Raw genomic sequence first — 26412 nt, forward strand, 5'->3', positions numbered from 1 at the left:
AGCTGGATGCAATAGTTGGATTGAATTTTGAGTTGTCTAACTCGGGGCTGTGTGTGCTCTGAATATGTAAAGAAAGATGCAAACGGATATTTGGTGAAATATTATAGCTATAATTGGTAGCTATATACTTAATCCACATCTCATCTTTTTCTTAGCATTAGACTTGATTCTTTTCCTCAGGCTCTGCAGGCAGGTAGACCAGATGACTGCATTTCAGCCAAAGGAATGGGAGGACATATGACATGTACCTGATGGCCCTTACAAGCCTCCTACCTGTGCTCCTCTACGCTCTTTCCTCTTTGTTTGGCTGGAAGATGATGGCTGGGTGACCCTAGATGCCACATGCTCAGAAGAGCAGAGCTTTTGTTACCTGTGTCCCTGAGTAAAGTGACGAGTAGGACCGTTCTCCTCACCAACCATCAGAAACACTCATTTTAAACTGTAAGTGAGCACAACAGAAACTTACACTGAGTGAATTCAGTGACACTTCATTCTTTTAATACTATCCCCTCCATTTACAGATGTAAAAAAGGGGGGCTGGGGAAGTAATTTACATAATTTAGAGAGATCACAAGCAGCAATTGGGCTCAAATCTGTGTCCCCCCAACTCCAGCATTTCCTGTCATTGTGCCACCCCCCCATTTGGCAATTGATGATATGCTCTCTGTCATTAAGGGAGGGATCTCTTGGGGTCAAGATAAACCAACCAACCTTCTCCTACCTCAGGTATCAGGTAGGTTTGTTTTTGCCGCTGGTTTACTAGTAGGTCATGGTTTTCTCCCTAATAGCACTACTGAAAAAACTGTCCTTTCCTTTAAGTAGCTAAGGAAGTGGTGAGGCCTCCATGTAAAGAAGCAGGACCTGGGTGTGCCCTCCCCTGGCTGCTGATTCCATGGGGATTCTTTAGGGAAATGAAAACCCTAAGCCACTTGATCCTGAAAGTTTTTCTGCAGAAAGACAAGATCAGGGCCTTTCTTTGTGCTAAATCTTGCCTTGATTAAATTGGCTTTTTTTCTTAGTGAGTTTCCAAAGCACTGAGTGACTAAACAAGAAAGGGTTTTAATAGGATCCCAGATTTTAAAGCTACGGGCAACACAGCCTGGGTCCTTCATGATGTGTGAGGAATAAAGAACCCAAATCACTGCTTTTAAAAACCATCTGTCAAAGAATTACAGTGGTTTCCCCTTTATCCCACCTTCCTTTCCCTTCATTTTATATGTCCCCAATGCTGTTTGCATCAAAGAACACATGTTAGAGAAGCAGAAACTCTGCTTTTCGTCGGAGGTCACCCTGGCTGGAAGGACCCTCTCCTCGGGGCAGGCAGGTCCTTTGGCACTGCCCCCAGCTGCTCCTGCAATTCAAGCAGCAGTAGTATCCGACCCATTTCCCCATCTGAGCCCCTTCCTCCCACCGTCCCTGCACTTGCTCTTCCTTTCCATCCTCCAGTTCATTTTATCTTTGTTTGTGCCCCTTCTTAACCTTTACACTCTCACTTCCTGTGCATTCTCTTAGTCATTTTAACAAAGTGGCCGCACACTGGTGGTGATCACAAACTCCTCAGAGCCAGTTCCTGTGCACAAACAGGAGCATTCTGTTCACATGGCATCCCCAGTGTCATTCACCATCTGCAGTGTCATCACCCACCATCCCCAGTGTCATCACCCACCATCCCCAGTGTCATCACCCACCATCCCCAGTGTCATCATCCACCATCCCCAGTGTCGTCCACTGTCCCCAGTGTGTCTAGTCATCTGCTTTTCCCTTTAGGCAGATGGGCAGTCTTTCACATCAGTTCAAGCTGCAGTGTTTGGGTTTTTTCCTCTCCTCTCCAGGGCCCTGGAGCACATGCAGGGTGACCTGAACTAAACCAGAACAATTTTCAAATCCAATCCCAGCATAGAAATACTGGACATTCCAACAAGAGCCAAAACCAAGGATGATGCGTGTGTCCCCTCTGGTCCACTCTGGCCACAGAGACACTGCAGAGGTGCCAGGGGACACAGGGTAAGCAGAGTGTTTCCTTAAAAGCGTTATATTTTGATCACTTAAACAGCTTCATGCCAATGACTCATCCCTTGGTTGAGGAGGAAGTGCCTGCAGAGACTCATCAAGACCACTCCAGCCTCTGATAGGAGCGAGAGCCGGGGAATGACTGCAGGGGCACCCAGCTGTGGTCTCACAGTTAACCAGGAAGCCACCAAACAGAGCCATGCTGGAGCTTCTTAGCTGGAAACCACGCTGCCTACTGATACCCTAGGCCAGTGGTCGGCAAACTGAGGCTCACAAGCCACATGTGGCTCTTTGGCCCCTTGAGTGTGGCTCTTCCACAAAATACCACATGCAGGCGTGCATGTACAGTGCGATTGAAACTTCGTGGCCCATGCACAGAAGTCGGTATTTTGTGGAAGAGCCACACTCAAGGGGCCAAAGAGCCACATGTGGCTTGTGAGCCTCAGCGCAGAAATCGGTATTTTGTGGAAGAGCCACACTCAAGGGGCCAAAGAGCCGCATGTGGCTCGCAAGCCGCAGTTTGCCGACCACTGCTAGGCAGCCCAGAACTCAGTTTCAGGACACCTGAATTCTACCTTCTCCAGCCCTCAGCTGTATACAATTCAGATTTAAAAGAAAATTACTACACTGCCCCAATAGTTCAGGACTTGTCCACTTTAATCTGAAGGCTAAAGTCATATTTATACTAAATGTCTACAATATGCCAAATATCATCTCTCCCCGCCCCCGACCCCCGACTTAGGTCAAAACAAATAGGCACCATTAGGTATAAATGAGGTTGGAAAAGATCAAGACATTTAAATTTATTATCCACACACATTCTCTCTCCCTTCCGCTCCCCCTCTCATCCCCCCTTCCCCTGCCCTCCCAATAGTTCCACGCTGCAGAACTATGAAATCAAATTGAATGGCAGGTGGATAGGTCTGTAGAGCAAAGTACTCCCCCTAATTGATACAGATTCTGATTCAAACATATATACACACACACTGGTCTACTGGCAAAGTCAACTCTTGCTCTTTGCCCCCATTATGCCCTATAACTTGTTCAGATGTCTGTAGTGGGATTTATACACTGTATTATAATTATTTGTTTACCTTCCTTCCCATCACCAAACTGTCTTATACTTAAGAGTCACAACCAAAGCTTCTTCTATTACTACATCCACAACTCAGCACAGTGTTTGACCCCATCAGTTGTGCTCATTAAATACTTGGGAATAGCCTGGCTGGTATGGCTCAGTGGTTGAGTACTGACCTATGAATCAGGAAGTCACGGTTTGATTCTCGCTCAGGGCACATACCCGGGTTGCAGGCTCCATCCCTAGTACGAGGCAGCCAATCAATGCTTCTCTCTCATCATTACTGTTTCTATCTCTCCTTCTCCCTTCCTCTCTGAAATCAATAAATATATTTTAAAATATATATATTTAAAAAATACTTGGGGGTAAAATAATGGCACTGTCTCATGTTTAGTTTTAACACTAAAGTTTGAGTAATTACCTGTATTTTAAAACAATTATTTTTAATTCCATAAGTAAGCCATCATAAAATAATTTAGAGATTTTGGAGGTGATCAGTAGGGGTAGTATAATAAATTTTCTGTTTTTAATTAAAATGTCCATTTTCAAGTAGATTTTGGCAAGTAGACATTGATAATATCAATCAGGACTGATGGAATAACACCACCCAGGCTAAATCTGACTTGACAATAGAATCCAGCATCTTTGGGGTTCTTTGGGGCTATAGTAATGAACCTTATTCTGGATATGATAGACATTACTTTGCCCAAAAGCCTACCTATTGTTTAAGGTCTGGATACCAATCCAGTAAAGTTACCAATTCCTATTTCAAAAAATATATGAATAGAACTAACTAAGGCATCCAAATAATGTAATAAAACTTTGAATTTTCTCTTGACATCAATTCCCTCCACTTCCCTATAATTCTTGTCCCTATTCAATTACTTTTAAAACTATAATCCACGTGGTTTCAAATCAACAAACAAACAATTGTTCTTTATCAAAAAGGGACAATTTGAAGATGACTCAGTTTACTCAGCATCGATAAAGATACAAAGCTACCTGTCTATAACAATCTGCTTATCTATCTTAATTAATATGTGCAAAGAGCAATGAGTTCCTTGTACAGAATCTCTCTACATATTCACAAAGGGCCATTATCATTAATTGCCCATTAGTAATTAGATGTCACCAAGTCCATTAGAATATCCACAGACTCGTGAATGCTTGAGCCATAATGTCTAACGTGAAGTACTGTCAAAAAGTGGGTGTCAAGAAAGAATGACCATGAGTGCTTCCTTCTGGGCACTTTTGAGTTAATAACGAGGCAAGTGTCTCTCAAACACCCTCAAACAATTACCCCTCATTGAATTGCTAGACAGTAAATGAATGGCCACAGAAAGACTGCCTGGTCATATCTTAATTAAGCACAAGCAGTAGGGAGGGTTCTGTAACTGCCTTCATTGCATTCCCATAGTCCACATGGGTAGTACTTAACCTTGGCCGGAGGTTTGCCCAATTGTCTAATGACAACATAGCAAAACAGCTTAAATCACTACAAAGGGTTGTGGATGTGCACTGGTGTCTTTAAACCTTGAGAAACTACTATGACATTGCTAATTATGCCATCACTCGCCTTGTTTGGCTTAAATTTCAGCCTGAGCGTGTCTTAATATAGAAAACATTGAACAGCCTTACTCTCCCCTACACCCTGAGAGCTAGAATGACTCAGCATGCAGTAAGCAGACCAGGGCACAGAGGTGGAATTATACTCGGGTCTGACCAGGTAACCTTGACTTTCTGAGCTTCAGTATTCGCCATGGACAGACCAGAATATGACTGCTACCTGCCCATAGGCATGCTGAGACAGTGAAAAGAATATACCTGAAAACTGCCTTAGCTTCATGAATCCAGAAGTCCTACATCTGGTTCTCAACTCTATTTCAATTTTGCCACCCAGAACAAGTTATTTCACTGGTCCTCTGAGCCCCAGGACCCCCAATTTAAAAAGTGAGGGAATTAAACCAGAACCCTGCCAATATCTGTGTTTCCTAAACTGCATTCTAGGGCAGTGGTTGCCAACCTTTCAGACCTCAGGGACCACCAGTGGTCTGCGGACCATTCAGAGACATGTCTTGGCTCATGCTTCAGACTTTCCTAAAATCTCTCAAACAAGTAGCATCTGGACTCAGCATGTCCTTTAACTCTCACTAAGTGGCCCCAGGCCCAGCACTAGTGACAGTCGTCCTTGGTTCGCAGTTTGGCCTCCCTTGGGCACATTCAAGTCCAGCAAAAGTAGCAGCATTCTGCAGATTGCTTTGTACCTTAGTATGTCAGTTGGTGACTGACCTTGGCCTGCACCTCTGGAGGCCCCAGAGACACTTCTACAAGCAACACACTCAAGGGGCAGACTCAGCAAGCACAAGAGCCCAACTGAAGTAAGTCCTGCTATGTGGGGTTGGTCCCTGCACAGTTGATCTCCCACAGTGATTGATGCCAATTCTTACAGCTGATTGGCCTGGGAGTAAATCCCTCCCATTGAGATGTCAATAGCAATCAAGGGGCAACTACAACAGAAGGGTGTACACAGCCCACACAGGGGGGCATACCTGGAGTGCCCCACTCCAGTGATTGGAGAGGCTGTACCACTGGGCCCTACAGAAATTAGGCCCCTCTACCAAGCCCAGGAGACATAGCAGCTCTACCTAATACATAGAAACAAACACAGAAACAACTTTCAGCATACCAATTTTCACATCATGGGTGTGCTAGAATGAGAAGAGAGCGAGGAATTGAAAACCTATGTGAAAAAATAATGACAGAAAAATTCTGTAACCTGGTAAAGGAAAAAGACAAGTCCAAGAAGCACAGAGTCCCAAACAAGATGACCCCAAATTGGCTCACACCAAGACACATCATAATTAAAACGCCAAAAGTTAAAGACAAAGAGAGAATCTTAAAAGCAGCAAGAAAAAAGCATTTAACTACCTACAAGGGAGCTCCCATAAGACTGTCAACTGATTTCACAAACAGAAACTGTGCAGGTCAGAGGGGTTGGCATGAAGTATTCAAAGTGAGGAAAATCAAGGACCTACAAGCAAGATTACTGTACCCAGCAAAGCTATCATTTAGAATGGAAGGACAGATAAAAAGTTTCACGGACAAGTTGGAGAGTTTGGTGAAAAAGGTGAAAGGATGGGCATGGGAACGTAAGGTACAGCATAAGGCATATATATAGTCAGTAATCCTATAATGAGAATGTGTAGTGTCAGATGGGTACTGAATCTATCAGGTTGATAACTTAAGTGTGTTATATAATATCTAATCACTGGGTTGTGCACCTGAAATTAATATAATATGCCATCTGTAATTGAAAAATAAAAAAAAATATTTAAAGTAAAATAATAATAAGCACTTATTAAACTATGGAAACATGTTTGGATTGAGAATATGCAGGCATTTAGGAACTAACAGCAGGGAAAATTGTGTTCCAATCCTGTTCTATAGAGCCCTGGTGTCCTGCTGTGGACAGACACAGACAGAAAGGAAAGAGCTTCAAACCTCGTCAGCTCATCAGCCAAAGCAGGTCTACTTTTTTGTCATCTGATTTTGTCTGTTTGCTTTAATTTCTTGATATTGGATAATATTTGTTCAGAAGAACAGGTTCTCTGACCAAAGTCATTTGAAAACCACCAGACTGGATATCTCCACTGCAAGCATTCTATGAATCTATGGCTATTTTGAAGAAAACTATGTGACAAGTTAAATATTCAAATCATTAGCTCCCTTGCATTGCCTAGATTCAATTTATTATGATTTTGTTCCGGGTTTTCCAGGCCATGCTGTCATGCCTTCCACTGACAATTCACACTTCCTATTCAAGAGGGTGAGAGACACCTTCATTTTTGAAGCAGCCTTTTTACCTCAACTGAGTAAGTGACGCGTGCTCTCTTCACTAACATTCCGGAAGTTACACCTGAACCAGGCTCCTTCCTTTCTTTCTGACCATGGAAGGCCCTGGAGGGAGGGCCTCCCCCCTGGACATCACTTTGGCTGCTCTGACAGGCCTGCCTGACTCTGTAATTAATCTAGGCCACTTCCTTTTTCCTTTAGCTCATGATTGATTTTCTCCACAAATTATTTTGGGCTGTTCGTGCATATCAGAGGCCACATTATACTGTCTTGTTAATGGCTCCCTGAGAATGAAAAAAAAAAAATTCCTTCCCTCATTTCTCCGCCCCGCCCCCCGAAAGCAACTCACAATGAATTGGATTACAAAGATTCTTGCTTCAGATCTTAATTGGACATCAGATTTCTACAGTATCCAAAAAACAAAATATCTTCTATTGTATGATTCTAGGGCTTATGAGGTATATTTACATAAGCCTTTAAACATATCATGCAAGCACAATGTTCAAATAGCTTTATATATTCAAGGTTAAGAGTCAGTCAGTCAATGAAATGGCACCACCAGAAAATCAAAACCCTCTTCTTCTTTATGTGAGCGAAGCCATTGCTCACAGATAGTATGACGTCTGCTGCCTGTGGCTGAAGAAACGGTTTGCACCTGAGTGACTGGTCGAGCGCAATCTGAGGGACAATTAAAATGTACAGCACTATCTGGCAGGGGTAGCATAGCCCTTGCGTGACATGCACCGGCTCAGTATTTGCACAATGGGAAGAGCAGATGCTCTTGGGAAATTTGGCAGCACGTGGGGAGACAAAGCACAGCCATAAAGGCGGATGATGGGAAAACTGTTCAGCTTAGTGGGTGTTTTCGCTTCCATTAAAAATGCAGCCAACTATTCCGCCATTCTCCAAGTCTATCAAGCGGTGGTGGGAAGTGGGGTGGCGGAGAGCAATCAATGCGCGTCTGAAGGATGGGCACTCGAGCCTCAGTGTGTGATGTGCCAGATGTATTTGATTTCCAATATGCATGTATGCACAGGAAGCTTCCAATGGATGGGCTGACATTTATCTTTAGCATCCAGCACTGGTGGGGCTGGTCACCCCCGTGCTCATGAGTGAGAGTAAATGTCAGAAAAGATTAGTGGCCGTGTGCTACCCACACAGGTGGACATTTTTCATTCTCTGTGTTCCTCATGCTGCTCTGCATTTAGGTAACAGTGGTGAGAAATTAAATGTACCCGTGCTCTGGAGGGAGCAGGACTATGGGGATGGGAGCTGTGTCATCACGTGGGCCTTTTGGCTGGGACTCTTTTCAATGTGAAAGATTCCTCACCACACGGGCTTGCTTCCCTTCTCGCGTTAGAAACAGAGGTATGACAAAGTCTCCGCATCCTGAGAGCATGTCCCTAAACTGTGGATCTTGGAACTCCAAAGAGCATATTAGACTTTATTATTTACTAAGGGCCCGGTGCACAAATTTCTTGCACTGGGGGGTGGGGGCGGGGCGGGGAGAGGTCCCCTCAGCCTGGCCTGCGCCCTCTTGCAGTCCAGGAACCCTCACTCCTTACCACTTGGCTCCCTGTTCCTTCCTTAGCGCTGCCACGGAGGCGGGAGAGGCTCCCACCACTGCCACTGCACTCACCAGCCATGAGCCTGGCTTCTGGCTGAGCAGTACTCCCCTTGTGTGAGCGCACTAACCACCAGGGGGCAGCTCCTGCATTGAGCGTCTGCCCCCTGGTGGTCAGTGCACATCATAGCGACTGGTCGTTCTGCCTTAACGGTCTCTTAGCTTTTATTATATAGATACTATTATCTGGATCCACTCATTTGTGAAGATGGTTTCTAATGAACCAGAGTGGGGGTGAGGGGGAAGGGAGCCAGTGAAGGGGAGAGAAATGACCCTCAAGCTTCCTTCTATAGTGTGTGTGTGTAGATGTGTGTCTGTGTGTTTGTGTGTGTGTGTGTGTGTTAACTAGTGTGCCCACCTCCTATTGTTTAAAAACAAAACAAGAAGTAAGACAGGAAGGACTTACGAAAACATGAACACATCAGACAATCCCTAAGGGTAGAAAATGTGAAGAGAACATTGAAAATTGTCAAATGGAAAAGGCAGCTTATAAGTAAGTGGTGACTGACTGCTGTCCAGTAGACCAAACTGTCTCCCACCAGGCCAATTGGTAGCTGAGACAAAACAGGAACAAGAATAAGCCTAACCCCTCATCTCCTCTATTCACTCAGGCTCGGGTCTAAGCCCACCCACAGTCCTGTGATTGCTTCATCTTTATCCCATTAAATAGATCGAAACCAGAGCTAAACCGCATTCAAGATTTTCCAAATAAAATTTTTTTAAAAAGAAAGAAAACAGTCATCCACCTGCACTGATCACATGTTTCAAATGCTACTTAGTTCATTTTGAGAGTGTAACCAGACCCTGTGGAATGTAGTTCGGCGTCACCAAGGACTGACTGCTGGTGCTACAGGCACCGGATTCACTGCTAAGGCCATAGGGGTCCCCAGTCTAGCTCATTGCATCCCTGGTGCTGCACAGAACATACCCCAAAGCTCTCCAAGATAAAGAAGAGAAAATTCTGGGCAGAACTTCTTCCTTTTTCTGTTGAGCACAGAGACTTGAAATTCCACTCCAGAGATGCTCTCCTCTCGTGATCCTCTTCCTTTTGAGTGTAGTAGCTGTAAGCTGAGGACTCTCAAATCCAACCCATGCTCCCCCTCCCGAGTAGGAAACTGTTAAGACATTCACACAGACTCGGACTGAAACAGCACCAAACAACCACAGGACTCAATCGGGTGGGAAGCAACTCCAACATACATGTGGGCGGCAGGCAGACACTCACATGCTCACCTTTCCATAATCCCCAGGGGGAGGGTCATTCAAGTAAAGGGGGCAGCGATGATGACACAGGTATTCATGGAGGGGTCTAATATTTAAGCTTTTATAGCTTGTTGGATTTTTTTTCTTACATTTTAGTGGTTTATAAACCTAGGAGACCAGACTTCTCATAAGAAAAACCCTTATTTGGATCTCACCCATTACCTAAAGCTATAGAGGAGGGAAAAGGCAGAAAATGAACATTTTTTGAATCCACATACTTTCTAAGGCATAAGGAATGGATTACACATTTGAAGAGCAGCCACTGAGAGCAGAATGTTCACTTGTCAATGAGGGGAGACCCCTCCGAGGAGTTTGCAAACTAAAGGGGGTGGGGCTCAGAAGACACATACAGACATAGAGGACTTAGAACATCGGTGATGGTGATATGCGTCTGTCCCTTTAATAGTGGGTACTGACCAGACGGTGTCTTATTTCCCATGTAAATTTTGTGGGTGAGGCTATATAACACTGGTACCTAATAATTAGGATATGTTAACACTGTGCCAGGCTTTGCATTCACATTATCTCATAGAATTTTCAAAGTACCTCTATGAGAAAAATCGCAATTTTCAGATGAGAAGACAGGTAAAGGGCATTGAAGCAATAAAGTCAAAATCTGAACCTAGGCAATCTGACCCAAGAGCCCATTTATCTTTTCATCTATTTTCACATTATGCATTCCTTTCATGTACCTTTCAGACGTTATACCATGCTCATGGTAGATATTAAATCAATACCTACTGAATTAATTAGCATGAGAGCAGAGAGGCATGAACTCACATGTGAATGACATAAACATGTGAATGTTGATCATCATTCAAGTTACCTAGAGGACAAATATCCTGGCAAGATGCAAAAGGATTCCTGTCTTACAAGTGTCAGGTTAAATATAATTGGGGTAAGTAATAAGGTATTGCATACATAATGTTACCACAATGTATTCACAATTCACTCATCTATGTTTTCATTTATTCAAATATGTCTTAAATGCCTAGTCTGCGCCAGTCACTCTTCTAAATAATGCAAGCTGTAAAAGAACAAGGCGCCTAAAGAGTTCACCACTGTGGAGTGGAGGGGCCGGTATGGATACTTCAAAGGAGAAGCACTAATAAAGACGCACAAGTCCCCCCCCGGATGGTGAGAAGATGGTGAACTGAATCCACGTGCTGTGAAGTTAGGGCTATGGGAGAGCCCCCAGATTGAGAATTCTAGGCTCTGGAATCCCCCAAAGCCCTCAGTCACTGCAGCAGTCTTGTGCTCCACTCACTTCTCTGTGCACCCCCAAAAAGGCTGAATGAACCAAGAATGAGAAGGGATATGAGATCTGACCTTTTTTTTCTCATTTCCTTTTCATGGAATCATCCTGCTGATATAAATATAGAGGAAAACAGAAGGGTGAGATAGCCCTGTCCAGGGAAGTTCTTCCTATGGAACCTGGAGTCCATTTTAACGAATTTAGAGCTCTCTGTGTGTCCTGAAGACCCATGAAGTTAAGAAGACTGTTAGTGTATGGTATTTATTTTGTTGTTGTTAGTCTTCTTGCTTAGTTGTTTACCTGTCTAATTACTGGTTGGTCTGAACTGTTTCAGCTTAGGTAGAGGGTACACAATGAGTTAGACCTCTGGGAATGACATGGGTTCAAAATCAGAAGGCTGACTCACAAATCATTCAACAGTGCACAAACATCATTTGACTTCCTTTCATTTACAATGACATGCTGAGATGGTAAGTGGTGCCATTTTTTTTTTCATCCTTGAAAACATCTTAATTAACTGCCCCTGACACCATACCTGGCAATTTACAGAGGAACAAAACATGCATCAAGACTACATGACATAAAAAAAAGCTGCCTTCATTGAGGCATCCTGGGGACTAAGGAGTAGACATGGATCTTCAGGTGGGAATCGAGGAGCCCCATTGGAGAAGGACAGAGCCTGCCGAAGAGGACCAATGACATAAGACTTGACAAGTGAATGACAACTGGAAGGTCCAGGTGGCATTATCGTTTACCCTGTTCAGGAGTGGAGAGAGGCCCAAAGGCAATGAACTTCACCTCAAGCTCACTGGCCAGCAGAACAGGGAAGCAGACAGGAAAGATACAATTGAATCTCAGGACCCACACAACCTCAGTTAAGGTAAAACATAAGGATATCAGAGTCCTGATGAGGACACTTAGAATTTGGTTTTGATAAGGTGTGAATGAAGTTTCTGCCTGCGCTACTTTCATTGCCTTCATATAGGAATTAACATCTTTCTTTCTTTATACTAAGTTGAAAACACAGAAAAAGGCAAAAGAGGAGAGGGTTCCCTGGGGTTAGAGAAAAAAACTCAGCCTAGAGAGCAGGTTAGGATTTTCAAAATATACAGAGTGTCCATTCTGTGCAGTCCTCAAAATCAGACCTACTAGGAGGGCTTTAAAGGGATAGATCTATCCGGTGTCTTAAGTACCACTATTCACATCATATACCTCTAAACTCCCCACATGAACCCCCTGGTATCTATAATGTGGCTCTAATCTATAGTAAAAGGCATGGTGGACTCACCCTGTGCCCTCCACCCCCACCCCACTCAGCCTCCAAAGGCAATGGATCAAAGGGCTCTGCTCTACAGCGTTATGGGAACATGGTACAGGTCAAGGAGACACAGTTTTGAATAATTACAGAACAACATGAACAAGTACATTTAACTCATACAGACAATGGCTAAAAGAATGGAGTAGATTTGAGGTGAAGAAGACAAAACATCATGAAAGGTCTCCTACAGAATGTAACCTGCCTCCAACCACCTCTCTCTCTCCTGGGCTCCACCACTTCTCATGATTAACAGAGGCAACTGGGCAAACTTTCTTTACTTCTGATGAAATATCCCTGCAAAGACTCTGTCCTTTGTGCAACTGTTCCTTAACTACGCAGCCTACCACTCAAATGGAAAACAGAATTAGTCCTCTCCTGGTTTTCATCTTTAATTGCACGCTGATTGATTTCTAAACGCCCTGCTGCTGTATTGTATTTGCCCTCCAATTAACTACCTTTGATTACAGCTGTTTCGGGCCCAGAGGTAGTATCCCCTTGCCTGCTGACAAACGAGTCCATCAGGTAGGACTTTTAATAGACACAAAGCGCAGTATGAGACGCGGTCGTGGAGAAACAGTTAAAATAATCGTGGGGAGAGCGAAGAAGGTGGAAGGCTGTGTCCCACACCGGAAAGCTGTACTCACAAGGCCTTTCCGCTTCCCTTCAACGCGATGGCAAAAGGGGCAGAAGAAGAAGCGGACTTTCCGCAGTTCACCTACCGGGGCGTGGATCTCCAGCAACTGCTTGGCATGTCTTTGGAGCAGCTGATGCGGCTGTGCAGTGACCTGTGGTGGCGGTGGCTGCTGCTGAACCCGGGCCTTCGAGGGAAGCAGAACCCGCTGCTGAAGCACCTGCGCGAGGCCAAGCAGGAGGCGCCGCCCACGGAGAAGCCACAGGTGGGGAAGACACACCTGCGAGACCTGATTATTCTGCCCGAGACGGTGGGCAGCACGGTGGGCGTGTACAATGGCAAGACCTTCCACCAGGTGGAAATCAAGCCTGAGATGATGAGCCACTACCTGGGGGAGTTCTCCATCACCTACAAGCCAGTGGAGCACGGCAGGCCTGGCATTGGAGCCACCCACTCCTTCTGCAATACAAAGTACACTTACCTAGTCCAAAAAAGGGGGGGTTGGCCTTCAGCCCAGCCATTGTGGCTCAATGGTTGAGCATCGACCTATGAACCTGGAGGTCATGGGTTCGATTCCTGGTCAGGGCACATGCTCGGGTTGTGTGCTCAATCCTCAGTGTGGGGCATGCAGGAGGCAGTTGATCAATGATTCTCTCTCATCACTGATGCTTCTCTCTCTCTTTCCCTCTCTGTAATCAGTAAGAATACATTTTTAAAAATGCCATTTGTAGAGGAGAGGTGTGACTTATACAAATGAAAAAGAAACCATCACACCTGTGGCCTGTTAGAGATCAACTAGCCCAGCCACATCCTCACAGCTCACACTCTTACTGCAGCACGTGGGGGCAGCCAGCAAGGCCCCGGAGCCAGTGCAGAGTGAGGATGCCAACCCTGAGGAGGCCAGATGAGGTCCTTATGGTAGAGACACACAAAAGGGGCCACCATTCTCCCCTCCCTGAGCTCGCGGCCTGCCTCTGCCTTATGCACTTGTGGATAGCTCCCCTCTGTAACCTTACCACTCTCAAGAAACAGTTGTCAAAGATGATGCTGAGATTAGAGCAGTGGTTCTCAACCTTGGCTCCACATTAGAATCACCTGAGAATCTTTTTAAAATCCTGATTTCTGGGCCTCGTCCTCCAGAAATTCTGTTTCTTGGTTACTAATGTTGTGGCCTCACCCCATAACAGAGAAACAGAATTTCCAGAGGATGAGGCCCAGAAATCAGGATTTTAAAAAGATTCCCAGGTGATTCTAATGTGCAGCCAAGGTTGAGAACCACTGGGCTAGAGGGTGCCTTAGACACCAAGTCTTCAGTGGCATGGTCCCTATACTTCCGGACAACACGTGCCATGGAAGAGGCAGGCCTCAGCTCTCAAACTGGTTTGGTTCCTGGTTCCATCTCTCTGTGATGTGGGCAAATCGTCTCACCTGGTTAGGGCTTAGTGTCTTTATTCTCAGGAAAATGGGGGGAGATCTTCACATGATCATTGTGAGAATTCATTCTGATTAAAGTAATAAAAGTGAATTTAAGCTGTAAAGCAATCTAGTTGATAAAAATCTAGTCACCGTGTGTCAGGCAAGCTACTTTACATATGTTGCTTTTAATCGCTTCCTGTATAAGGTGGTATGATTGCAAGTATTCAACAGGCAAGGGATCTGGGGGGATGGTCATATTTCCATCCTTCTATAAGCATGAACTCGGATTTATATGTCTCACAGGTTATCTCCCACGTTCTGAACATGCTAAGAATGAGCTCCGTGCCCTCCACGGTTCAGATGGAAACTAGTTTCCTGAAATACTGAAAACTCAGTGGCTATTTTCCCTTTCTACCGCTGTCAGCTAGGCCCCAGGAGGCAAAGCATTATGAACCATGGCCATGCCTCAAGCTGTTAAAAAGAAAAAAAAAGACACACAAAAGAAAAACAGAGAAAATAACACAAAGACCTTCTTTCAGGCTTAAATTATGTTTTCTTTTCTATTGATCCGGTGATTTGTGTTTTGAACTGAGTGAAAGGAAAATTGGTTTTGCTGTCTCCCCTTCTTCTTTATCTTCCCCCTGTTCCCTGCTCCCCTCCATCCCTACTGCCCTGGTTCTGGTCCGGGTCCTCATTATAGCTTCATGAGGCTCCTGTGCCAACTCCTGACTGGTCCTCCCGGGCCACCTGCCATAGGACACCAGAGTGGCATCTGTACAAAGCAGGCAAACAAAACAAGCCCAGTTGAGATTTTGTTACTCCTATTCTCAAAAAAAAAAAAAAAAAAGCTCCCCATCGATCCAAAAATAATGTTTCAAACCATGAGTAGGGCATTTGAGACCTTCTATGATTTTTGGACCTCTTCTCTTCTCTCTCTGGTGGTCCATTCTAATCTCAGGGTTTTATTTATTTAAAAAAATATTTGTATTGATTTCAGAGAGGAAGGGAGAGGGGGTGATGGATAGAAACATCAATGATGAATGAGAGTCATCAATTGGCTGCCTCTTGCACGCCCCATACTGGGGATCAAGCCCACAACCTGGGCATGTGCCCTGACTGGGAATCGAACCGTGACCTCCTGTTTCATAGGTCAATGCTCAACCACTGAGCCACACTGGCCGGGCTCTGATCTCATGGTTTTAAATGCCAACTATGTGCTCATGGCTTCCCAGTGTAAACCTCCTGCCTAGACATCTCCCTTAAGTTCCAACCTCGTTTAAATTCATCTACCCACTTAACACATCCACTTGGATATCTCATAATTATCGCAAAAGATAACTCCTTATCTTTTCAACAAACTTGTGTGCCCATAATATGCCCATCCCAGATCTGGGCAACTTGGCCCAGAGCCTTTGATTACCCTTGGTTCCTCTATTTCTCTAACGCTCTGTATCAAATGCATCAGCAAATCTTCCTGGCCCTTCCTTCTATAAGTATCTGGAATTTGGCCCTGGCTATCATGCCCATTGAAACCATCTTCCTCAGCATCATCAGTGGCTTGGACAACTGCAGCTACCTCCTAGCTGGTCCCCTGCTGCCACACCTATCCCCACATAGCAGCCTGAGGAATCATTTTCAAACCTATGTCACCTCTCTGCCCAAGATCATCTTATTTCTCTCATGGTGACACAGTCCTGGAGGCCTGACATGATCTAGACTGCTGTCACCTCTGACCTCCAACCTTGCCCCACCCAATGTACCTTTGCCACGCTGACTTCTGGCTGCCCATGAGTATCCCAGGTTCACTTGTGTCCTACAGTCTTACACAACCCATTCCCTCAGCCTGGAATTAATTCCCTAGACCAGTGGTCGGCAAACTGCGGCTCGCGAGCCACATGCGGCTCTTTGGCCCCTTGAGTGTGGCTCTTCCTAAGCCTTAGGAGTACCCTAATTAAGTTAATAACAATGTACCTACCTATATAGTTTAAGTTTAAAAAATTTGGCTCTCAAAGGAAATTTCAATCGTTGTACTGTTGATATTTGGCTCTGTTGACTAATGAGTTTGCCGACCACTGCCCTAGACAAATGTGTTAATCATCCCATCAGCTCTTTCAAGTCACTCAAATGTCACCTTCCAGAGATTTACCCTAAAATGGTATTGCCCCTTCCTCTGTATCTCATTCTACTATTTTGCTCTTTTTTTTAGTAATAAGTCATCAGCATTTATTACTTTTTGCATTCTGCATAATTTACTTGTTATATTTAGTTCCTGCATCTCTTCACTAGAATGTTAAGATCCATAAGGGCAGGTGTATTTACCTGTTTCATTCCCTGACATACCTTAAGCCCTTTTGGCGATGACTAGCCATAGTAACCGCTGACTAAACATTTGTTAAATGGATGCATGAATGAAGGAGTGAATAAATGAATGAATTAGGATCCATTCTGTTTTAGCAATCTTATCTTCCACTACTTTCTTCTGCTTAGGATAAAGCTAGAATAAACTGTCATTCCTTATCACAAAGGGACACACTGTACTTTTGATTATACTAGTCAACCTCAAATAGTCTTCCTCCCAACATCAACTCCAGAAAAATACAATTTATACTTTTAGATTCAACTCAAATATAATTCCTTCCCTCCTTCCCACTCTTCTTTCCTTCCTTCCTTTTTTTCCTTCCTTCATTTCTCCTTCCCTCCTTTGCTGCCCCCATCCCTCCTCCCTCCATCTCTTCCTTCTTTCCCATGCTAGCATATTTTATGCAGTATTTACTATGTCAGCTATGGTAGATTTGAAAAATCAGTCACAGCCCCACCTTCAAGTAGGTTGCCGTTTACTGAAGATTTCCCCAATGCCTCTGCATGAGTAAATCACCCTAATGTTGCACTTTGGGGGTGGCAACTTGGGGGGGCAGGGGTGAAAGAACACATAGGCCTAAGGGTTATAAGAAACAGCATGCACAGACCAGCGCCACTGCTTAGCAATGCGCTTACTCAGAGCACTCAACCTTGGACGCTTCTGTTTCCTCTTCAATGACGGTAATAATTCCTGCCTCAAAGTGTTATTTGATAATTAAACAAAAGAACAATTAATAAGAATATGCAACATGTTATATACTACCTATAATAATAAATAAAATAAATGATAATTAAAGAGTATGCAAATGCCTGTTTAGCATCTACTTGGCATTCAACCATTAAGTCCCTTTCCCTTTTCCTCCAAAGCCCAGCAGATACTCAATCCTTGATTAGGACCCTTATTTTACTTTGCCTCACAGTTTAATTACTTGTCTGTGTCCCATGAGATGTTGAGTTCCTTGAGACCAACACAGTATATGGATTCGCATGCTGTAGATTTCAATTCCTGAGAGATAAGGAATACATCTTTCCTTTCCGTACTCCCTTCATTTGTCCTCATGCTTCTATTGTCCTTCCCATACTCCTCTGTCTTTTCAAACTCCTTTTCTCCCCCATGTCTTTATTTTTCATTTCACCCTTCTTAATACATTATTTCTCTCTTATTCTTAACATGTTCCCCACACTTCCCCCGACCCTACCCCCTTCCCTGGCCCCGCGGCCTCACTCCCCTCCTCTCGTTCCCTAGGTTACGGCACAATCTTCCCTTCCCTCTCCTCTTGATCATCACTCTCTGCCAGGCTCCTGTCCTCTCAGGCCAGGCGGAGGAAGGTTTATTGATCTCCTGGTAATGCCCGAGTGCCTCTGAAGGTTAAGGTCAACAAGAGTAAAGCATCCTGCTGAACCACAAAACCTAAACTCGACTTCAGTAGGAGCGGGTATCAATTATTCAGAGCTGTCAGATCGCAGGGCACTCACCATCTGGTGATACTGAGGAGGAAAATATGGGATGATTACAGGGAAGGTTAGTGTGGGGAAGGCCAATAAAACGAGGCTGGTGTCTCAACCCAGGGAACCCACCCTGGCTGCCAGGAGGTAGGCAATAAAGGTAAGAGTTGGCCACTTGCTGTGGGGAAATGATGCCCAGTAGACTCCCATAATGAAGAGATGCCAGTAAAGAAGCTATTAAGGCCCCACACGGTCTCCTGGGCTTTGAATCTATTTCTTTTTTCCCGTAACCCCATGCATAGCTGGCCTTAATTTCTCTACTTGCTAAATAATTAGGCACCTGAGGTTTATGAATCCTATATAAATCAAAATAAACTCGGGTAATGGGGGGTTTGTTTGTCACTTCTGTGACGCCCCGGCTCACTTTGCTGATGTTTTAGAGGCTCCTTGGCCATCTCAACAATACAAGGGTGGAGTACTTTCATTAAAAATGCACAGCAAACAAAAAGCTGTGAATTAGGAGTGGGGAGGAGGTCTCATCAAGCTTACTCCTTCCAAAGAAACATGTGCCTTAGAGTAAATGACATATCAAAGTAGATATCACGGGCCATCCCAACTCACCTCCAAAGCCTTTGCAAGGCAGTTTCCCTACTGGACAAACCTCTTCCCCCACCTTCCACTGGTTCTTCCTCAGTCACCGTCAGGACTGTCCTTAGATGTCACTTCCTCTGGGATGCCCTTCAGTCTGGCTCCTTAACTCCCCCCTGCCCAGATGATCCCAGTTCCTCTTGTGTTATAAAACCAATGAATTCATGACACTTTGTGGTCACTCCACTGGAAGCAGTATAAGACAGAGCAGGGAGAGCACAAACTCAGAAACTGCTTTGTTTGAATCCTGACTCCATCGCCCTCTCTCTTAGTACCCCCATTATCTAACCTGTAAATAAGAGAATAAAAGCAATAGTATCTACTTCAAAGTGTCATGTTGATTATCTTAATGGGAATTACTTACAAAAGGCCTTGGGTAGAGTGAGCACCGTATAAGTGTAGCCACCATTATTATTTTGCCTATAGAAGCTTTGACAGGGAAGACACCATCACTATGTTATTTATTATGTATTTTCTGCCTATTCCAGAGTCTAGAGGACTCTAGTAAGTACTTGCTGAATCAGGGTTGCTTTCAAACCAGAATGAGAGCCTAGCAGTCACCTGCCCAGTGACTCTGGTTTGGATCCAGGAAAAATCTGCCATGAGTCGCTTGTGTTTCTGCCCATCTTAAAAGCAGAGGACCTGCCCGTCTTTTCACAGATATTTGTAGAATAAATAACCTTAGAAGAATGAGGTAGTGTCTCCCTCCTGACCTGCCCATCTTAAAAGCAGAGGACCTGCCCATCTTTTCACAGATATTTGTAGAATAACCTTAGAAGAATGAGGTAGTGTCTCCCTCCTGAGCAGAAGATATGTTTCCTTTCATGCCCACATAATGAGGATAGCATCTCCCTTACTTAGTTCTTGGTAACACTCTCCTTGGTGAGTCTTATCGCATAGTTACTAACTCTTGAACTGTTGTCAACAGCCTAGCCACTTTGTCACTTAGAAAACTGTGAGCTGTGGAAACAAATCACAAAGCGACTAATCAAACCCCCGGGGTCACTCATGGATGCCCACGGCAAGGGTCTGCTCTTTCATGAGACCAACTGCAAAAAAGTTGCACCAACTTTATGGATGCCACCGATGTCTGGATCCATCGCTGCACTAGACATGGCAACGCATCCTAGACTGGGCACATAGGAATGGGCTCTGTTTCCAATGCAAGGGCTACCACTTGACTCCTGCAGGAAGCTGGCTGATGCCACCCTGCATGGTGCATCTCCCGGGAGGCTGACTGTATCTGGCATTTGACTGTCCCCCCCCCCCACCACTTCAGAGCCACTGACGCTGCCTCACTACAGTGCACACTTTCTCAGTGTTGCTAGTCTGGTATAGTCTGTTAATTCCAGCCACAATGCCTCTGGCCCTTGAAACTAACCTGGGTTTTGTGTTTTCTTGAGCTTTCTAGAGCCTCTGCTATCCAAATGCTGCACCTTTTATCATGAAAGCAATTCAACAAAGGACGGACAGTTAGGGTCCTGGATGGGCCTTTATGCTCCCTATCAGCCGCAGGCATCTGAAACTACTGACTGTTGGAAGAGCCTCCAAAACATGGAATAAGAAAGATTTCCTCTGCCTCCTCCCAGGACACACAGCTTAATACAGTGGTTCTCAACCTGTGGGTCGAGATCCCTTTGGTGGTCGAACGACCCTTTCACAGGGGTCGCCTAAGACCATCCTGCATATCAGATATTTACATGATGATTCATAACAGTAGCAACATTACAGTTATGAAGTAGCAACGAAAATAATTTTATGGTTGGGTCACAACATGAGGAACTCTATTTAAAGGGCCAGAAGGTTGAGAACCCCTGGATAGGTCACTATGGTTCTTGAAATGTGGCTGTTCTAAGAAAGAGATCATCTCTTTTCACCTACTTTCTGGATACTGAACAGGACAAAATAAATGGGGGGGTGGCATTCTACAAGCCTGTCCTGAAAAGCCAAGGATTCACCCTATAATTCCTGGGCATGATGTTCTTTCTTTCCCCTGACGACAATGCCAGGCCAGCCGGGTTGGTTCACCCTCTGGGGAGCAGTCTGTCCGAATGGGACCCAGAGGATTCAACCTTCATTCCTGTTTAGCCTCCTGGATCCCTCGTTGGTCTGACACGGTCACAGAGCCAAAGGTAACGACCATGTAGTTGAGTTGACTCTTGTCACAAACCCTCTGCAGTGGGAACATAAGGCATCTCTGTGCTATAAAAATGGCCTCAACCCTCTTGCACCTGACTCTTCTGCATTAAACAAACAAAAAAAATAGATACAAACAAGAGATCATTGGAAAAGGTAAAGTTATAGCTACGGGCTATGACACACCAATTCTGTAGTTGGAGAGCAAACCTCAGACCCTGGGGACCTCAGACCCTGGGAATTGAAGGAGGAAGGGATATGAGTCATCTTTGTCTTTTAGACCTGACTGTGGAGCCGTCTTCATGAGGGAAATGACCTAGCGTAGCTCTTCCTGATTTCTGCAAACACCTTAATTTAACCGACCGCTGGGTCTGCCGTCCCACTCCTGGTGGCTCTGACCACAATTTGATCACAGCTCTGCCTGTCCTTACAGAAACGTTGATCAGAACCTGTAGCAGGGGATGGCCCAGCTCCCGCCACTCTCTGCCAACATCCTCAGCTGCCTGCCCCACAGCCTTCCCATAGTCACACAAACTGAGGGAGCATGGATAGAGCACCTACCTGGGCCAGACACATCACCCTCTTGGAACCTGAAGGACAGTTTGATTTATGTATTATTTTTTAAAGATATTTTTATTGATTTCAGAGAGTCTACCTGGGCCAGACACATCACCCTCTTGGAACTTGAAGGACAGTTTGATTTATTTATTTTTTTTAAAGATATTTTTATTGATTTCAGAGAGGGAGGGAGAGAGAGAGATAGAAACATCATTGGTCGGCTGCCTCCTGCATGCCCCACACTGGGGATCGAGCCCACAACCTGGGCATGTGCTCTGGCCAGGCATCGAACCGTGACCACCTGGTTCATAGGTTGACGCTCAACGGCTGAGCCACACAGGCTAAGCAACAGTTTGATTTAAAGTAGTTCCTGTCACTTGCTGAGCCAGGAGTACGAAGTCCTCTGTTCTGACCCAGAAGCCTTGTGTCTGCTGCTAGAAGCATCCCTGAGACTTGGCAGACCACCTTGTCAGCACGACTGTCAGGTAAAATCTCAGACCCTCCACAGTTCTTGACTAGGGCACTGAGATGTCTCCATGGGTAGGAGCTCCTGTCTCTCTTCCAAAAGGTGTCCCCCACCCCACCCCCCCGTTATGCTAATCATAAAGCTCACAGAGCGCCCGCAGGGAGTGACAAGCACCCTCCATAGTGGGACAAAAGCAGCATCGACAGGCTGGGTGCCTCTCAATGCCCCTACTGTGCTGAGACCCACCGAGTTGCTGGGTTTGGGGAATGACAAATGTCACATTACAGAATGCAATTCCGCTCATCAACTTCCACTGAAATTTAATGCGTCACCTTCAAAGCTCATCCGTTTCAGATACAGAAAACTAAGCAGGTGAAAGGAGCAAGTACTGTATGTGCATATGCGCGCCTGTGTGTGTATTTCGCTGAGATCAAAGTCATTGGCTTCAGGTTGACATCACAGAACAAATACATGTGTGTGTTTCCTAATGTGATTTTCTCACTGATGAATAGAACTGTACAGACGTTCTTGAAGTCAGCACTAAATGGTGACTTCAGATTCAATACCTGCACTTTGGCTTACCTGGGTGGTACTCTTTGTGGCCCGGGTATCCCCTCCCTCCACCCGGTGTGGTAATTACTTCCACCACCCAGCAGCCTCCGGGACTTCATAGCAGAGCACCGAGTGTGAGCAACCCCCTTCCCTGCCCTCTGCCACTCTCCCCGGGGTGCTGAGTCACCCAGGAGTAATCTCCCGGCGCCTTTTCCTTCTGTGTCTGTAAAGGCGGCTAAATTAGGTCGAATGTGTGGGATTAAGTCCACCTCATAAAATTTGCTTTGAGAAAATCTCAGATCCATTAATGCTTCATAAAAATTTTATAAGGTTTCTGCTAAAGGAAGGAAAACAAACAGAGGTGGTGCTGGCATTGAGGCGCTTTTTAAATCAAACATTCTCTCTCTAATGCATTCTTTTTACGGCACCAATCAGAAAAGCAATCAAGCATGAAGCCTTCGCTTCCTTGGCTTCCACTCCTCAAGCAAAGTGTCCAGGATATTTAAAAATGGGGGAAATACACACACACACATATGCATACACACACACATGCATACACACACACACATACACACACACACATATCCCTGAAAGCAATCTCTACTCCAAAAAGTCTGTATTAATATTAAAACTCCACACCCTCCAATTTGAGATTAGGGACATGGGATAAGATGATAAATTAAACTTCCCTCTTCCTAAATGGCCCAGGGTGGGAGAGGGACACATAGGAAGAGCAGATGTTTAAAACTAGTGGGATGACAGCCCTAACCAGTTTGGCTCAGCGGATAGAGCGTTGGCCTGCAGACTCAAGGGTCCCAGGTTCGATTCTGGTCAAGGGCATGTACCTTGGTTTCGGGCACATCCCCAGTGGGGGGTGTGCAGGAGGCAGCTGACCGATGTTTCTCTCTCATCGATGTTTCTAAGTCTCTATCCCTCTCCCTTCCTCTCTGTAAAAAATCAATAAAATATATTTTAAAAAAAACTAGTGAAATGACAATTAAAATAGTCTTACATGTATTACCTTTACTGGTACTTGTAATGCATGCCCAGCAAACAAAAATAAAATAAATTGTATCCAAAACTTTGAAGTCCACTTAATAAATCTCTTATTTATAAAAGTTTGTGGGAAATGTTATTGTAATAATTTTATGAGACTACAATAAATGTTATACCAAAAAAAAACACCCTGAATATAGGCAGTAAAAGAAAGAAAATGATGGCTCATTTCACTTTTGCATATAAATGTAAAATCATAAAGAAAATACTATTTAATGATATATCATGATTATATAGGTGCATACACAAAATACAGGATAAAGATTAAAGTTAACTTTTTTAATCTATAAAAAAAAAACCCGAAACTAAATCCAATGTTATTTTTACTAGTCAAACTCTGGATGCAATCTCTCAATTTGGGAACAAGATGAGGATGTCTATGTGTTGGGAAGTTTTGAAGGTCTGATTATAAATCCAGTTTTCTATTCATCAAAATCCTAGCAGTTTATAGATTTTTAAGAAGTACATTTCTTTCACTCATGTTTGATATGAGATAAAATATAGGTTTTCAAATTTTTATTTATTGATTTTGGAGAGAGAGAGAGAGACACTGATTCGTTGTTCCCCTGATCTATGCAATCATTTGTTGATTCCTGTATGTGTCCTGACCAGGGATCGAACCCACAATCTTGATGTATCGGAACAATGCTCCAACCAATTGAGCTCCCCACAAGGTTAGAATTTCGCTTTTAATAATAAATAATACTCTTGTCTTGATATGGCTGTTTTAAATTGTACCTTTTCATTACATTCTGTTTATTTGAAATGTGTGGGGTTTTGTGTTTTTGTGTGTGTTTTTTTTCACTTGTCTTGAATTCCCTTCCCAAACATGTCCTGTCTTACTAAACTTTTTAAGTAACCAGCTTTGAAAATAAAATAAAGCAAAATTTAAAACAGAGTGAATGGCAGGAAGCACGTTTATAAGGTTTCTGCTAAAGAAGGAAAACAATGCCCTGACTGGTTTGGCTCAGTGGATAGAGCATCGGCCTGCGGACTAAAAGGTCCCAGGTTCGATTCTGGTCAAGGGCATGCATGTACCATGGTTGCAGGCACATCCCTAGTAGGAAGTGTGCAGGAAGCAGCCGATTGATGTTTCTCTCTCAACAATGTTTCTAACTCTCTATCCTCTCTCTACCTCTCTGTAAAAAATCATTAAAATATGTTTTTTTTTTTAAAAAGAAGGGAAACAAACAGAGGTGGGTCCTAGGGTCCAGGATGCATGAGCGCCGTGATGCTGCAGGAAGCTGTTTCTCAACCATTTAGCACAAGTGACATCAGCAGGAAGGGGAGCCAGGCCTCTCCGCAGCTCAGCAGCCCAGCAGCCCTGTGTCCAGAGCAGTGCAGCCTGGAGCAGGGCTGCAGCTGAACTTCCAGGGGGACAAAATGGCCTCTAGAATGAGGCTGTCGGGGAACTGGCTTCCAGGGATGAACAGAAACTGTAACCCTCCCTGCCCTTATTCCTCCAAAGCCAGGGACTGCGGAAACTTGCTTTCCCATAAGAAACAAGTGACTAAGATCCAGAAGCAATCAGAACGCTGCCAAACAATGGTGAGGTGTTCCCTCTTAGCTTTCATATATATTATAATTTCCTGGTCCTCAAAACAGCCTTGTGACGTGAGGCAACTGTAATAACTGGGAAAGAAAACAAGATTCGCACTAAAATAAAAACTGGGGTTGAAATCCGAGCACAGCCTCCGAGTCCCTTATAGGACCTCAGGCTGCTCCCAACCTCAGCGACCACCTATGTAAACTAGGGTGATAGCCTCTCCTTCACTTTAAGTGAAATATTAAGTGAAATGACCAGCAGGCCACAAAGCAGACGGCGCAGAGTAGGCGCGTGAGGAAGAGAAGTGTGACCAGACATCCTTCTGGACAGTTCGGGAAGCTGATTAATGACAGAGGCAGAGCCTTGGATTCACTCTCTCTGCCAATTCCAAGCCCCAGGCGCTGTTAATTACGGGACGCGTCTTCCAGCGCTTTCTGGCTGATACTGCCCCGCACAGACGAGGCTAACCTTGGAGGAAAGGGGCAAGGCGGGGAGGACACGCACCCGTGCCTGGTCTCCATCAGTTAGGGCGAGGCACCCAGCTAGGGAAGAAATGCAAATGGAAGAGACTGGGAAGGAAGCTAACAAATGCGATGAGAGAACGCTGTCCCTGCGCTGGAAGGAAGGTTCTGTGCGGGTCCAACCCATCTGGAGAGGAATAGTAAGGGGAACCTGTGTTCAGCAAGTAGCCCAAAGGCTAAAACACTTCTCAAGGTTTCCTCGTGCCTAAGAGCCTCCCTGTTTTACCAAAGTGCATAGCTGGCCAGAGACCCAGAGTCATGATAAAGTGCCCTCAACTGTCTAGAGAAGCCTGCTGTCACCTCTGCGGAGAAGAAATCACTTCAAGCATCAAGCCTTCATCTTTTCCAGCTCCCTCCACTCCCAAGTCTTGTCACTGCAGATGGCTCTTACCTTATGTCTATTTTTTAAAATATATTTTGATTGATTTCAGAGAAGAAGGGAGAGGGAGAGAAAGACAGAAACATCGATGATGAGAGAGAATCATCGATTGGCCACTTCTTGAACATCCCCTACTGAGGATCCAGCCCGAAACCCGGGCACGTGCCCTTGACTGGAATCGAGCCCGGGACCCTTCAGTCTGCAGGCTGACGCTCTACCCACTGAGCCAAACCGGCCAGGGCTCATCAGGTGTCTAATGGCTAGACTTTCCAATGCCGGAGGTCGCTATGCCCGCTCAC

General features: G+C 44.8%; 1 protein-coding gene and 1 pseudogene across 8 annotated transcripts in view; one reads left to right on the plus strand and one right to left on the minus strand.

Annotated features, from left to right (window-relative positions):
- Nucleotides 1–26412, minus strand: part of NTM (neurotrimin) — a 959656-nt gene that overhangs the window by 347097 nt on the left and 586147 nt on the right. The window lies entirely within an intron of this gene.
- LOC106724441 lies at nucleotides 13072–13939 on the plus strand (annotated as a pseudogene).

This window comes from Myotis brandtii, unplaced genomic scaffold, assembly GCF_000412655.1.
Source record: "Myotis brandtii unplaced genomic scaffold, ASM41265v1 scaffold826, whole genome shotgun sequence".
NCBI lineage: Eukaryota > Metazoa > Chordata > Mammalia > Chiroptera > Vespertilionidae > Myotis > Myotis brandtii.